Genomic DNA, 16524 nt, shown 5'->3' on the forward strand with positions numbered 1-16524 from the left:
CTAACCAACTTACAAAGCCTAGCCAAGAGGCCTAAAGTAAAGAAATTGAAGCTCGTCAGTTGCACCAACTTATGGTACCGCAGTCGAGGGGACTAAAACCTATTTTAAAATAAAGAAGGATCCAAATCACGTGGAGAATGTCGACGTGGCAACGATGTACAGATGACCCACGATTTGCGTTGGCTATTGACGTGGTACATGTACGGATTTCCACTCAACGGGTATACTTTGATGAAGCAGTAGAAAGACGAGTTAGTCGACTCATGAAGACCAAGAAGCAGTTGAGGAGATGGAGTCAAGCAACAGACTATCTTGGCTACTTGGGTCCAAAATCTACTTTTGAGAATGCACGAAAGACAAAAAAGTGTATGCAATTTGAGGGTGTTTCCAGTTCATCCTCATCCTCTTCTGACAGCTTAGACATTTCTTCCTCCTTTGACACTAGTGAAGAGGACAGAACGAGCATGGAGAGAAGAAAGACTCATCAACATAGCAACAGCAAGAAGAAGAGCAAATCCCATTGGAGATCTTGGAAGTATTATGACTGAAAGTTTGGACTCCGATGAGTAGATGTTTTCTAGAAAGAGCAAGTATTTTTAAGGAGCCAATCAATATGATTCTCTCAAGGATAAGGGCAGGAGGGTGGGAAAGCATTCAAATTTGATATCTTTTTGGATTTTCAAGATACCCACAAGGCCCTCTCTTTCATCCAGCACTTCGACCTCCAAAGAACGCTACTCAGAGCACTCCAAGGTCAAGAGGGCATCATCTTATCTTAAGGGAAACATGAAAACATGGTAGTCTACCCTACTGTTACAAAGGGAAGCACCAATGAAGTGTCTACAATTCAAGCAAATTTTTACCTCTTCATGGCTCACTAGGGAGTACAACCATGATGTGATCACCGCTTGGGATCATCTACGGATGACCAAGGAAGACATATTGGACATTTGCTGCTAGAGATTCTAGGATATTGTATCTTGTGCCTCCAATCCTCCGGTGTCAACCAAAATAGAATTCGTCCCAACAACACCACCAAACCCTGACTCGGTGTGTGCCTCTCAATGTAAATGAGCTGGGAGTGACCTACTGTCTAGGTCGGGGGATAAGTCTATTGTAAGGTTATTGAGGGTGAGTGTAAGAAACTCTAAAGGTAGCAATCCAAATGATCAGGAGTGTAGAAGAGCAACTACACTACCATCCAAGCCAAGCTCCGGGTGACTCCGGATGTAGGTATGTAATGATGCTTGATCACCCGCATCTTGCAGGGAAACTCTGTCAACATAAAATCTAATATCTAATATCTAACCAACCCAAATGATTTTCTCGTATTAAATTGATCACTTAATGTGGGAGAATAAACGGGAACAAGTGTTAAGATATAGACATGTGCTTATAGATCTATCTCAACACGGGGCCAATGGTAAAGGGGCTCAAATGAGAGATGGTCTATCAAAGAGAAAGGCTAACTAATGGAGAATAAGACCTTAGGGTTATCTTCATTGAAGACCTCCAATAATGTGTGTAAAAGGCCTTTGACCTTAGGTAAGCTAGGGCTGAGCTTGAGGCGCGGGAACCCGACCCAGCTCGAGGTGCTTGTCCTGCTTGTCATGCTTGATGACTAAGGTGCTTGAGGTGCTTGAGATGCTTGAGGTGCTTAATTATTGAAATTCTTGAGGTGCTTGACATGCTTGAGATGCTAGGGTTGCACTTAAGGTGAGAACCTAGCCCAAGCTTAAAGTTCTTATCGGCCAAGCTTGTGGTGGGAACTGGGCCTATGTATGAGGGGCTTGAGGTGTCAAAAAGTCAATATTCAATCCCTACAAGGAGGGGGCGAGCCCTACATGAGGGGGGATGAGAGAGAACACCCACACACTCACACAAGGCATGCATGGTACAAAGAAAGAAAAAGGGACACTTGTCAAGTTCCTCCTCATGTTGCCCTCATGGTGTGCCTGAAGCCTATTGGTTGGCCACCCAAGGGGTCCAATAATAATTTAGGATATTTAATTAAATGATTTAGCATTTATCTAGCCCTCTCTCTCAAAGGGGAAAGGGGGACACTTGTCTCAAGGCTACCCTTGCTGCTTGTAATGCCTCCTGCTTGTGATTGGCTAGGCCTGGAGGGGTCCAATGAGCTTCAAGCATGAGCTACAAGGGGGGGTCGACCCAAGCAAGATAGGGGGTTTCTTAGGGGGTATAATCACCCACACACACTCACAAACACTCTCATTGTGTGCTATGCAAAGTGCAAGAGCTCCCTCTCCTTCTCCAAGCAAGTAGAGGTTGAGAGCCTACACCAACACTCTTGGATATGGAGTGCAAATCCAACCAAGAGCAATGCTTCAATGCTTAAGCTTGCCATCTCCTTCTTCTTCATGATTCTATTATGTATGCTAACAACAAGAGTTATGATAAGTGAGGAACTAATTCTTTCTCCTACAAAATGTTTCTTCTTCCTCTTCCCTACCCTCATTCCCTGCTAGCTCTCTCCACCTTTGAAGGTGTTTGAGGTCTTGGGACTGAGGCTTGGGATAGTTAAAGCTTTCTTCAAGTTTATGTTATTTTTGTGATGCATGAAGCTTTCCATCTCCATTGCATCACCTAGGTCACAAGGAACACAAAGATTGTATTGTAACAAGTCTCTCTTAATGGGAGAAATCATACTACAAATGCCTATTGGAGGGGAGACCGGCTCCACATAAATCCGGTCCTCAACTATTGTCATCTTCTCTAAATTCTCTCTCTTGCAAAAGTATTGTTCATGCCAAGGTAACTAATTTCTATGATTATGTTGCTATCTTCAATTATGTTCACCCGCTATGCTCACAAAGTCATTTCTCAAAGTACTCTCATTAATTTCCGCTACTCTCAAATTAAATAGGGCAATTCCATTACAAACTCTCCAAGAGAGTCCAAAGAGCTGAAGTCCCTCTCCAGTCTGTAGACCCAAGCAATGAACCTATCCAAGAAGAGATGCAATATCCTCTCCCTAAGTTCATGTAGATGCTCTTGTGTAAGCAAGTGATTTGACGTGTCGAGGTCAAGTGGTAAGTGTTTGTCCACCCAAGATGGTGGTGTCTTCTCTGGGAAAGTCGTGATCCCATATGCCATGAGCATGGCCATATCTCGTGTGAACTCCTCTGATGAGTGCCTAGGTGTGTCCATAGCAAACCACAAGTCACCACCCCCTCTAGAGTGCGCAACCGCCGAATGATGGCTGGAATGAATGGATCTCCCAAGGATTGTACGCCTGTAGATGATCAAGCTGAGGTCAAAGATATCGTGTACTGCAACAACCACTAAGAGACCGCATGGACCACCACGGTAACTTCATCCTTTGTGAAAAACACAAGCCATGTGGCTACTGTTCACCAAAAAATGAAACTATGAGGTGATGAAAATGTTGTTGTCTATCGATTTTGGCATGCTCGTATGCTCTCGGCAGGGTCCGGAGTGGTACAGGGTTTGGGGAGGGTGGGGAATCAAAGTCACAGATGGACTGAAAACAAAGAAAAAATAGCAGATGTATGGTTGTAAATACTGGTAGATAAGAAGAGGAACAAGGCCAACAAGGCACTGGATGCCAACTCAGGTGTCGAAAGGCAAGATCCATTGTAGGCCAAAGGTACCATTGGCCCCTCTCTTGCAAAAATGTAGCTGAATCAACCATAACGCAGATCTGGAAAAAAAAGTAGGGAGAGGGAGGGGTTTTTGCGAGGAAAGTGCCCAAAAGGGCCAGCGCTAGCAGCTAGGAGGTGATCGCCACTAAGGAGAGCAAAAACACAAGCAACCTCCAAAAAACGCTAGGGTTTTCTGCTGCCCAAAACGAAAATGGACTCAAAATGGAGGTTCTTCACGATGGAACGTTGTTGTAGGTTGAGCGTTGGCCTCTCCTTGCAAAAACATTGGCTGATCTTCTTCTTGAGAGGGAGAACTTGATGTAGAAGGTGCACAGACCATGGAGAGTCTGAGCTCCGATACCATGTGAGTGTGTGTGTGTGTGTATGTGTGTGTGTGTGTGTGTGTGTGTGTGTGTGTGTGTGTGTGTGTGTGTGTGTGTGTGTGTGTGTGTGTGTGTGAGAGAGAGAGAGAGAGAGAGAGAGAGAGAGAGAGAGAGAGAGAGAGACAGTAGAGACAAAGGCTGGTGTGTGGAAGAGGGGGCGATTAGTCCCCCATGACTACTAGAGCATGAGACCCTCAATACAATGATCAGATGATAATGAAATGTGTACCCGCGTGGCCCCATATATATGAGTTCCCAAGGTGGCCGCCCAACTGTTAACCACTTACGGACACCCTATCACCTTTGACGGGCGCCTTATCACTTTATTTGAGTCATGGACCGAGCTTGTCAGTCCTATAGGTGCGTAGGTGATCACCGACAGAGGCGCACCACTTATCTCATTTTTACATTATTTTTGCTATGATTGGCTATTGTGGGCGTCCATGTGTGAATGGGTCACATTCATATAAAAGGTCCATTTTGACCTAAAATCCTTATCGTGGAGGTGCATGCTAAAGAAGTGCTCTTGCTCTACCTCTACCTTCTTCTCCATCATGTGCTCACGAGTGTGTGTGTGTGTGTGTGTGTGTGTGTGTGCGCGCACACACACTTGAGAGAGAGAAAGAGTGTGTATGTGTGTGATCGAGCATTGCAACGGTATCGATGGCGACGGTGGCTCCCTCTTCTTTGCAACACGAAATCCTTCACGACGGCAAGCATAGAGCGGTGAGTGAAAAACCATTGCTCCCTTTGAGCTTACTAGGATATTCTGGTTGTGTGCTTGCAGCCATTCATGGCTTGCACACAGTGTTTGACAAGTTCCCAGCCTCCGACACGTGCGATAGAAGCACACATTTTTGGCGTTGCTGCCGGGGATTTCCCTACACCAAGCTCAAGGAGCACTCAGTGTTGCCTCGTGAAGCCATTTATTTCTGTCATTTTTGTTTTTTTTTAGTTTTGATTAGATTTGTTAGTGCTGCAAGGAGTAGCTTTGTGCAGGTTTTGCTAGATCTGTTTAAGCTCTGTAATGTGTAGGTTTGAGCATGTCTATTAGTGTTAGTAGCTCTGTAATGTGCAGGTTTGAGCATGTCTATTAGTGTTAGTAGCTCTGTAATGTGTAGGTTTGATCATGTCTATTAGTGTTAGTAGCTCTATAATGTGCAGGTTTTTTTGCAGTGGGCAATATGCAGGTTATTAGTTATGTTAATGTTGTAGTGTGCAGTGTTAATAAGTTATGCTAGGCGTGGAGAGTGTAGCTGTAGTTCTAATAGAGTTGCAAGGTGCAGCTGCCCGTGTTAGGCAGGCTCTATGCGCGTGAGCTTGGCGTCCACGCAGCACAACCTTATCTACAAAAGAATTAAAATTTTAAAAAAACCCAAAAATTTGCTTATATTAAAAGGAAGGGATCAGGATCATTCTCCAAGCCCAGGCCCAAGCCCAAGCCTCAGTCTTATGACATAGTATAGACACTACGATAAGTCCTCCATCCTTCCCTTCTCACTTACACCCTTGGACTTACTAATTCTAGCCTTCTTTCTAACTAGAAAAAGACTGTTTTTAGGATTTTGAGGTCCTTAAGTAATCGAATCAGTGGTTGTAAAGCATAGCACGTCCCTCTAACCAAGATTGTCGTTTTGAGCTATCACACGCCATATATCCATGGCTTGGTTTAAAAAATGACAAAAACAACAAAAAATTGAGAGTAAATTTGGGTTACAAAACACCCAAAAAACTAGGTGATCGCCCTTCACGGGCACTCACCAACACTTCTAGGGTGTTGAGGTCAAATGCACCTACGCTCTAGTCGTGTGCTAGAGAATGATCATATAGAGAGTGTCTCCGTTTACGCGAGCACCCATTATTCCTCCACATTAAGCTTTAGGCCCTCAGCGAGAACCTAAGGTAGTACCACTCAGGACCCACATATTGCATCTAGTGACCCTTCCTCTAGTTACGACGTCATGGAAGGTTACCCAATGCTTAATCCCAATATTTCAAGCCAAGACATGCATGCCATGGGTCCAGGGTCCACCGGGTCGAGCGTGTGTAGCCACTTGAAAGAGATTTTTAGTAGAGCCACTTGCTCCGAACATGGAGCTAGCAATGTAAATGAAGGGGGTGGGGAAGTAAATTCATCATTGATGACCAATGTAGACCCCATGATCATGGAGAGTGTGCATGTGAATACTCCATTCACTTCACTCCCTGTCTCTTTAGAGCTATTCCCCTCCGAGGTTATATTACCAGATGGTAGAAGACTTCTTGCCGAAGTGCAAGAGGTTGAGTGATATATCCTTGCAGCTAGGAAAAAGGAAATTGAAAGCTTCCACAAGGTAGAGTAATAGAGAGAGCTAAAGGCAAAGGTCCCTATGTCAACATCCATGCTAGTCGAGCAATCGAGTGCTCCTAAATTAGCAACTACTAAGGGTCAAACCATAGAGATTCACATTGCATCTAGTTCAATGGACACCCATAGCACCACAATCCTAGATGGAGCATTTCTAAATGAAAATTGGGAGATGAACTACAAATAGAGACTTTAACCGACCTATACACAGGTCACACCTATTACGTGGGTTGGTTAGATGCCCTACAATCCACATCGGGAAGGCTAAGAAATCAACTTTACCACAAATGGAGACTCCCTCGATAAGCCCAATGGATCCTCCGTATGTTGTTTCACTAGGGATCTCAGTACAATTTGAGCCCACAAACGATAGCTTTATCTTTCCAAGCTTATCTCATCTTGCTCTTGATGACAGCGCAGCTACCATGCCTACCCCAGTGATGGACATGACAAAAAAACATGCCATGGATCTCATTTATTAGTAAAGAACCGCTACATGGTGGCCCAATGCCTACAACAGCACCTACAAGTGTGTATCAATCATATGCACCTATGGACCCTCGTGCTCATGTAGCTCCTACCCCTCCCATTGTTTTAACAGCTTATGTTCCATGACCACAACATCCAAGCCCTTATTTCAATGAGACTATACCAGGTAGCATTAGCATGTCACATCCCACGTCTACTATGCCTAGGGCCACACATATGAACTTTGGACCACCACATAACACAAGACCGTATCCAGCTTGGGACCCGAGGATCACCCGTATGCCTAACCCGATGCCAACCCCCATTCCACATGCAGTCCCGAGAGTGCGTGTCCCCGCTATACCTGCTCACTTGGGTGACTTGGAAACATTTGCTCAAGCTATCGATCGATCTATTGCTGAAAATATGTGTAACACGCCTAATAGAGAGCCTAGAAGTAAGGCAATACAAATAGCCAAGCTCACACAAAAACTTAGTGGAGATGGGGATGTGAGAAATCATATCAAAGTATTTGAACAAATATGTGATTCCCTAGGAGTACACAATGAGCTGCATAAGAGTAATGCTTTAAGCTTGACCTTGAGTGGGAAGGCTAGGGATTGGTATAGGACCATAAGGGTGAAAGAGAAAATATTTTACCCTACTCTTAGGAGACTGTTCTTGAAAGAGTACATGCGAGAGGAAGTGCTTTGGGGTGTAGCCTCTCAGCTCCAAAAAGCCCAATGAGAGGAAGGGGAATCCGTGAGAGACTAGATTAGTTGCTTGAAGCATTTGAATTCTCGTTGTAATCCAAATGAGTGCTTCAATACTAACAATTTCTCAATAGATTCATTAAGAGATTACGACATGAGGACATCTACAATGGCCTAGTCATTAGAGGTATCACCACTTGGGAAGCAGTCACCACCAATGCGATCCAATTGGAAGACAATTTAATGATTCAAGGAGAAAGAGTGTCTACTGAGCCTAAATCTACTAGCTCGCAAGCATTGGGGCATGAGCCAATGACAATAAAGCCTATTGCTAAAGAGCCAAAGGAGATGACTTTAGAAGATCTCACCAAGGCCATTTAAGAAAGTCTTAGAGAGGAATCGTGCTCCACAAAACAATCATAAGTATCCCAAAAGGAAGCAACAATGGTACTCAGTTTGCTTTGGTCCACATAGTATCAGTGAATACCTTACATTTAGAGTAAAATTTAATGGGAATTGCAATGCATGTCGGAGGTATGGTCATCAAGCCAAGGATTGCATAGTATTTAAATGCATGATGGCCAATAGGCCAACCTTAGCATGGACGGATACACCTCAAGTGCCTACATTGATGCCGGCCCCACCTCTTGAACAACCGTCACAACACATGGTCCCTATAGCCAAAAATGTTGTTGAAACAACAACATTACCACCTCTAGTGCTAGGATCGCAACCCCCACATCCGAGAATCACTTATGTGAATCAAGTGGGTTGTGAGTCATCTATCGATTGTGTGGATTGTGAGGATGAGTTAGACCCTAATACTGCCTATGGGATTGATACACTTGAAGAAATTCCACAATACTACATGGAGGACTATTGGGGACAAGTCAAACTTGTCTATCAAGTAGCTACTCTTGCGACAAGAGGCCAATATATCAATTTCCCTGCCAAGAACCACCTCTGCAATGCTACGAGTGTGGGGGTCCACATCGTGTAGCCGAGTGTCCTATTAGACTAAAAAAGAATGCCACACTAATGCAAACCAATCAATTGAGTACAACTACAATGTCGATTCTCATGTGTAACTGATGTGGCATAAGTCATTTGATTTCCCAATGTCCTACTAATCCAAATGCACCAGAGATCATGCCATTGAACTTAATGGAGGTTACCAAGGAGCCATCACAAAGTAAACATGTGGTACCAGTAAATGTACTTATATGATCAATGCTCCAAAACCAAAATTATATTCTTGAATAAAGAGACACAGCATCAATTGCCCAATCTCAGAAGAAGAAGAAAACACGAAGGAAGAGATTGCAAAAAGCAACGAAGTCAGACCCCAGTTCAAAGACCAAGATAGGGACTAGTGATGACTCCATGTATATGAACGACGCTGAAGAGGATTCTGATTGAAATGCGACCATGCAGACTAAAGCGGTCACTAGGAAAGAAACAACCAAGAAAGATCATCATGAGCGACAATGGCCAGGACCCAAGGAACCCAAGAAGAAGATAGGAACTTACCCAAACCCTATAGAGGAGATCGAGCGAGTCAAGCAATTAATGAGTTTGGTAGAAGAGACCCAAAGGGATCTAGAGCCAGCACCTAGATAGATCTAGATTACAAACACAGTGTTCCCTACGCAGAATCAACCTCACAAAGATCATAGACCACTAGCCATACCTAGTGTCATCCAAGAAGAAAGTGACTTTAAGTCATTGGGAATTGAGCATACTCCCTTCTTGTTGGAGAGAAGGTTTACAGAGGGATTACATAACCCTATCGAAGAAATGGAGATCCCATCTTCCCCATGTCAAGGGACTGAAGTCCAAAAAGTGTCATTAAATATTGCCAAATTGATGGATTTCATGGCTTCAGAAGTTAGAACCACCATCATGTCTAAACTATATGGAGACCCAAGATATTCTTAGCTCTTCTAGATTTCCTCAATGGAGAACTGAAAGTCGGGCGGGCTACCACAATTTGCATAGATGGATAGAGCTAGGGAGGTGCCAATAGAGGAGGAACACTTAGATCCACGACCCAACCTAGATGAGAACTCTCTTGTTGAAATACTTGTTAACAAGTTGGAACAATACTTTGAAGGCGATGAATTCAATGCGACCATACCAATCACTACCAAGGGATTAACTATGAAGGGAATCCTTGATAGGGGCATTGGGGTTAGCATTGTAACTAAAAATTGTTGGGAATCTATGGGGAGACCTCACCTTGGGACTACAAGCATAGTGGCAAAGATGGCCAATAAGACTATTGTTAAACCTATTGGGATGCTAGAAGATATCAAGATCAAGGTCCTTGGACACAAAATAAGGCATAACTTCATTGTTATGGATTTTTCTAAGCACACTATGTCATCTGAGATGATATTAGGACGTCTTTTCATGATGGAAGCAAAAATGGTACATGATTGGTCTAAAAACCATGTCTACTTATAGTTCCAAGACTTTGTCATTTGAGTTGATCTCGTGATTGGTCGGGCACATCCTCTAGAAAATAGATTTATAATTGACCATAGATCTCACACCACAACTCACTCGGTCCCATTGCAGTATTGTTACATATGTAAAAAGGACACTGATGTTGGAGAAGATTCCCCTTATATGGATGTTCTACGTGGAATGGTTGAGTCTGACAACGTGGACACTTAGGGAAATAGGGGGACGACCTTGGTAACACCTGAGGGGGATGAAATGCCACAACTCGTACCTTTAAATATGATAGGAGCAATGCATATAGCTAGCAAGGACCTACAAGGCTTGATTGACACTGAAACCAGTAGCGTCTCAAAAGACTATAGCTCACATGATTCGGATTCTCAATCATCAGTTCAAAACGACTCTAAGGACGAAAAATTTGAATTGAATATTGGTGCAAATATGAAAAAGAATCATATGAAGCCCAACAGTGCCCTAATTGACAATCTATCCAGGAAAGGAGAAGACACGAGTAGCAATTCATCTAGTGACTCTTCACTTTGGATGAAGGTCGTAATCAAAAATTAAAGAAGAGAAGTAAGAGATATAAGAGGCGATGATATTGAGCAAATGTGTGCTAGGATAAATAAAAAGAAATCTACCGTAGAATGGCTTAATTATGTGGGGGACATGTGATGCTCATCGAAAGTTGGTAAATTATTGGGGTGAATAGCTTCAAAATGTCATGTGGTGTAGTCCACAACACATTGACATTGTACAGCTAGAAGACAAAGATGAGCCGTACTGTAAGGAGATGACAAAATCGAGAGCTAGCTCAATAACAAAAGGAAGTAGAAGAGAAATCTCAGTCCACATCACAACAAGACCCCATAGATTTACATCCTGCACCTGAGCATTTCAAATGCTACACCAGGAAGATGCGTAAGGTTGTGTATACAAAGACTCAAAGAACCCCTATTGATGGAAGTAATGGAGTCTATGATGGTCTAGTGATAGTTAAGGAAATAGAGTTAGCAGACCCATGTGAGGAGTCCAAACCTGTTTTCATTGCCCAAGATCTGACAGAGAGACTGAAGCATATGTACTAGCTTCTCAAGGAATTCAAGGATATATTTGCTTTGACATATCATGATAGGAAAGGTGTTCAACCTTCCGTGGTGCAACACACAATTCCCATGAATAGCATGGCTAAACCAGTCTAGCAACAACCCTACCCAATGAATCGTAAGTATGCAAAGATTGTTCAAGAAGAGATTGAAAAGCTTGTCAAATGCGGATTCATATACATTATTTAGCACTCAGAATGGGTGTCTCCACAAGATTTTGTGCCAAAAAGGAATGGGAAACTCAGAGTGTGTGTGGATCTCAAGAAGGTCAATGCCGCCACTAGGAGAGACCATTACCCCTTGCCAATTTGAAACATGTGCTTGAAAGAGTTGTAGGGAAGGAAGCGTATAGCTTTTTAGATGGGTACTCTGGCTACAATCAAATCACAATTGCACTAGAGGACCAAGCTAAAACTGCTTTTATAATCGAATTTGGAGTGTTCGCATTTTGTGTTATGGCTTTTGGCCTAACCAATGCCCTTGCTACCTTCCAAAGATTGATAAACACTGCTTTTAGATTGATAACCTTTGTGTTTATTCTTCTTGGAAAGAACATCTATCGCATTTACGAAAAGTGTTTAAAAAGTGAAGAGTGTATCGCATCTCATTAAACCCTTTCAAATGCCAATTTTGGGTTAAACATGGAGTCATTTTAGGGTATATAGTGTCCAAAAATGGGATTTCCACAAATGAGAGCAAAATTAAAGCCATTTCCAATTTTCCACCACCTACAAACTATAAAGGAGTTCGAAGGTTCATGGGCCATGTCGGTTATTACCGGCGGTTTATTTTAAACTTTGCCGAGATAGCTCGCCCATTGTACAAGCTTCTTATTGAGTTCCACTAGACCATGGAGTGTGACCATGCTTATGAGTTATTAAAAAAGGTCTTGACAAGTGTTCCCATCCTATGAGTGCCCGATTGGAATGTAATTTTCCATGTGCATAATGATACTTTGCTATTGGACGAGTTCTAGCTCAACCAGGAGAACATAAATTGGACTCATTAGGAAATTTCGGAGGTCATTTGGAGGGCCTTCTAAGAAAATGTATATTTTGCACTCTCTCTCTAGAAAAAATGGCAAATAAAAGAGCTGGGTCTTTTATAGTAAAAGTTCAAAAAGTGTACTTTAAGTAGATTCCTTACTCTTCTGAACATTCGTTCGTAGTGATTGAGGGATAATCCTCTTTTCAGTTGCATTGAATGAACCTCGTCAATATGGAGGGAATGAGGCTAACATGGAGGGACGAAGGCGCAGCCGCTATTCACTTTCCATTAAACCTGCACATTTGGCTAATGGCACACTCCTCAAATGGCACAAATGTTACCCAAAAACGAGCCAAATATCACCTTCACATTGATTTGGACAATGAGTACCAACCATTGATTAAGCGCAGTAAAACAAACACACATATACCTCCCGCTTCCATAGACACGCTCAGAGCTCAAGGAGCTAAACACATAGATATCTGGACGAGAGGCTCTCTCTACCCTAAGAATCCAATGACTAATGCGTCTCCACCGTTTGTCAATCCTACAAGCTTATTGACCTTTGCTGGTGATGGAGAAAAGGGCCTTCTGGGTTATTGTAAATCTCTTACAAGAGAAGCTGAAACTTACAAGAGCATTCTCCAAGCTCAACAATGTGAGATTGTTCGCCTTTCACATTTACATTCTACAGATCAGGTTACCATTTTGCAACATAAAACAGAGGTACAAGAACTGAAAGGAAAGGTGCAAAGTTGTCAAATGAAGGACACCATCTTGGGTGGTCGTATCCGAAAGAAGAAATTGCGCAATCTTGAAACATTGCAGGTTGCATCAGGAGGTCTCAAGAAAAGAATCCGAGCATTAAGGTGATGCTTCTTGGTTGGCTACATTGTCTTAGTTAAGTAATCTTTTTGTTTTTTCTTGTTATGCATTGTTTTCATGTGTCTAAATAGTGTTAGTGAAGCAAATTTTCTGTTATTTACTTATGCATTGTCTTCATGTAGAGATTCAATCTATCCTGACAAGGAAAACATTGACCCCAAAGCCAATATAGGAAAGAGATTGAAGCCACTTATAAGTAGAAGCCTGGCAGCAGATATAGTACATGACAAGAAGTTTGAGGTCCTACAACGAAATGTAGTGGACCGCTTTATTTCAGAGAACTCAGTGCCTGCAAAAGAGATACAAGGCACACTTGATTCACTTGGTGTAAGCAAAAGAGGATATTCGGCTATCCAAAAGTCTGTTTCATCCATCTTTGTTAGGAAGGGTATAAAATCCAAACTTCTACCATCAGCCTCAAGTGTTTGGAAAGAGAGGCTTCAGCTTAACGAAGCACAGGGAGACTATCTTGGACATCCCTTTCATATTAAAGCAACTTACAGTGGCCATGGAGCAAACATGGCATATGATGAGTTCAACAATATTTGTATGGACCTGCGGATATTACAGAAGAGAATGGTGGAGTTTTACAACATCACATTTGAAGAGTCACGTGGGGTATTACATTTTGTGTTAAAATTGGATGAGTGTGAGCTTGTTAAAGAGAAAAAGCTAGAGAGTGTTACTATTACTTTAATGAATAGAGCCCTCTCAAAGTGTCCCAGTGATGATCCTTTATATTTTAGTGTTCAATCAGAATCTAACATATGGTGGCTTGGTGCGTTTGAGGTAAGCGAGATTCTCAGGTAAGCTCAAATGTTCACATCTACTTAAGTCTCATTTATTTTGTGTTGCAGGTAAAGAAAGAAGATCATGAGATTCTATATTGGGTGTTCCATCGAACTAATATTCCGGAGGTGATTGATCGACAGACTAACCAGGGAGAGGTACTACGTCTAGATGGAAGGGGAGACTTTCAAGTTCAGTGGAATCTTGCAGGTGACCTCAAAACATTAAAGTGCATGTATAATTGTGGAATGGGTGCAATGGCAAAGTCACCGTGTTTGTTCTGCATGGAGCCTGCAAAGGTCATGGACCCAAAGTGGTGGAGAAAAGCTCCAACACGTCACATTGAGGATCCTGCTTTTCGACCGGTTTTGAAAATACCACTTGTGAATGTCCACATTTGTACAATGCATGCCCTTTGTAGAATTATGGAGAAATTGGTCTACTTATACATCGGGTTTTCTTGGAAGATTAAGAACTCCGTAGAACGACAAGTAGCCCTGCACTGCTTAGAAATGGTACTGTCGGATATGGGGCTTCATGGTGGCAATGTGAAAATCCAGCAGGATAAAAAGAGATCAACTGCTGAGAAGGATGTCCCATGCAAACCATCCATCGGTGGGGTGAAGGCACGGAGGTTTTTATCTAAGCCCCAAGGTACAAGAGATCCAAAGCTAACAAAACATGGAAAAATATATAACACATCTTATGTTAGCAAGGTAGAGTATCAGAGCTGGAAAAAGCTACATATTGCAGTCAAAGACCACGAACCAACTACTCGTAACGCGAACGCTGAGGTTTGGCGATCAATAGACATCCTATTTTTGATTTGCGACAAAGATGACTGGTCACAAGGTGATATGAACAAGTTCAAGGAAAATCTCAACCTTCTGAAAAAATCATTCAAGACAGCATGGACAGACACCCAGATTACTCACTACATGGTATTATCATGTATTTCTTTCTCTCTTATGTGCAAATATGTGACTGTAAAACATTCTAACTAATCTGTTTTCATATCCAGCACATCATCTTCAATCATTTACCATATTTTATACAAAAGTATGGGAACCCGGCAATATGGAATACCCAAGGGATGGAAAAGTCTCATTACATGGCGAGAAATGCTTATTTCAAGCACACACGACATGGTGGCTCTCGAATCAAGGCTAACAGTTTGAGAGAACTATTTGAATGGTTCTATCGTAGAATCATTCATCGAATGCAGGCAAAAGAAGTCTTGGCAAATTCAGCAACAGCACAAGCCATCAGACATTTACAACAACAAAAAGTTAAAAGATCAATGGCATACAACAACTCCGGAGCTTGTGAAAGTCAACGAAGGTGGAGAGAGACAATGGTGTATGTGAATCACAAGTGGAGAAAGATACTCTGAGTGGATGACATTGTACAAAATTTATTTAATACATGATCTTATACAATTGCTACTTGAAGTGTATCAAGATTTTGAAGGTTCAATTTTGTTTTTTGGCACGTCACCCTTGTAACGAATCATGAGATGTTTGCCATACTCTAAAAGTTCATCTGGGTTTTGTCTACCAAGAGCTAGTGCCATTGCTGTGTAGGTGTAGTAATACGCTGCCCGACCACCTGTATAGCCCGGGCAGTAACCAAAACAATCTCTAGCAAACACTTTGTCCACAAGAATGACTTTATCTGCACTTTTGGGCAGCACCGGTCCACCCAAGAAACGTGATAGTGTCTTGAATGTGTAAGTTTCTATTGAACCCTCTTGTGACATGGAATTGTGAAAAACTACTATCGGCGACTCGCAAAGCTTTGAAAGGTACTGCGCTAGGGCCGCATCCCTTCCTCGATACTCTCTTGTCCGGCGCCGAAGGAAGTCATCCTTGTCAGCAATCCAAGACTGCACATACCATGTCAGAAGTGACGCAAAGAGAGAGAGAGAGAGAGAGAGAGAGAGAGAGAGAGAGAGAGAGAGAGAGAGAGAGAGAGAGAGAGAGAGAGAGAGAGAGAGAGTTACCATGAAGCTCTCATCCTGCAGAAAGAGGTTTTCTTGCCACAGGTCTACAGATGTAGTTGACCCCTGACCTGAATGGTTAAACCAATCCTCCACTTCTTTGTTACTTGTTGATGGTCTTAGGCTTTGTCTTATTGCTTGGAAGGTGGCTTCATCAGGTAGTGTCTCCTTGTATTTTTCAGCTTTCTCAAAGCATCTTCGAAGGCATTCCATTGGATTTCTGGATGTTTCCATTGCCTCATCATCACTACTATCCTCTGAAACAAATCCACTCCTCTCCTCTTGGACTCTGGAAATAATAGCCAAGGAGAAATCCTCCCTTAAATAAAAGACACTTTGCACATCATGTAAGAAGATATAGGTCCTGTCTCCAATCCTGAAGTCAGGCACATCAGGCAACATCATCTGAGCATGCTTCTCAGTGAAGTTACTGACATCCAATGGAAGTTTGATTTCTGTGGTTTTCACAGAGAGCATCTTACTTCTTTGTACTTCAATTGCCTCAACCTCAAGGTCGACTGTGTCTTCAACCTCCTCGACTTCTTGCATATGAGTTGTCTCCTCGCATTCTTCATCTGGTGCTGCATCCTGCTCCTCTAACACCTCATCAGGATTCTGCATGAGGAATCCAAACAGGCTGTTCAGGTAAATCATAAAGCCAAAGGCTTCCTGAATGAGTTTACATTCTTTTTTATGCACAGGGCAGGCTGAATGTCGGCAAGAAGGTGGTAATTCCCTATACTTCTTCAGTCCCTGTC

The sequence above is a fragment of the Adiantum capillus-veneris genome, chromosome 26 (genome assembly GCF_014529385.1).
Source record: "Adiantum capillus-veneris isolate H3 chromosome 26, ASM1452938v2, whole genome shotgun sequence".
NCBI classification, from domain to species: domain Eukaryota; kingdom Viridiplantae; phylum Streptophyta; class Polypodiopsida; order Polypodiales; family Pteridaceae; genus Adiantum; species Adiantum capillus-veneris.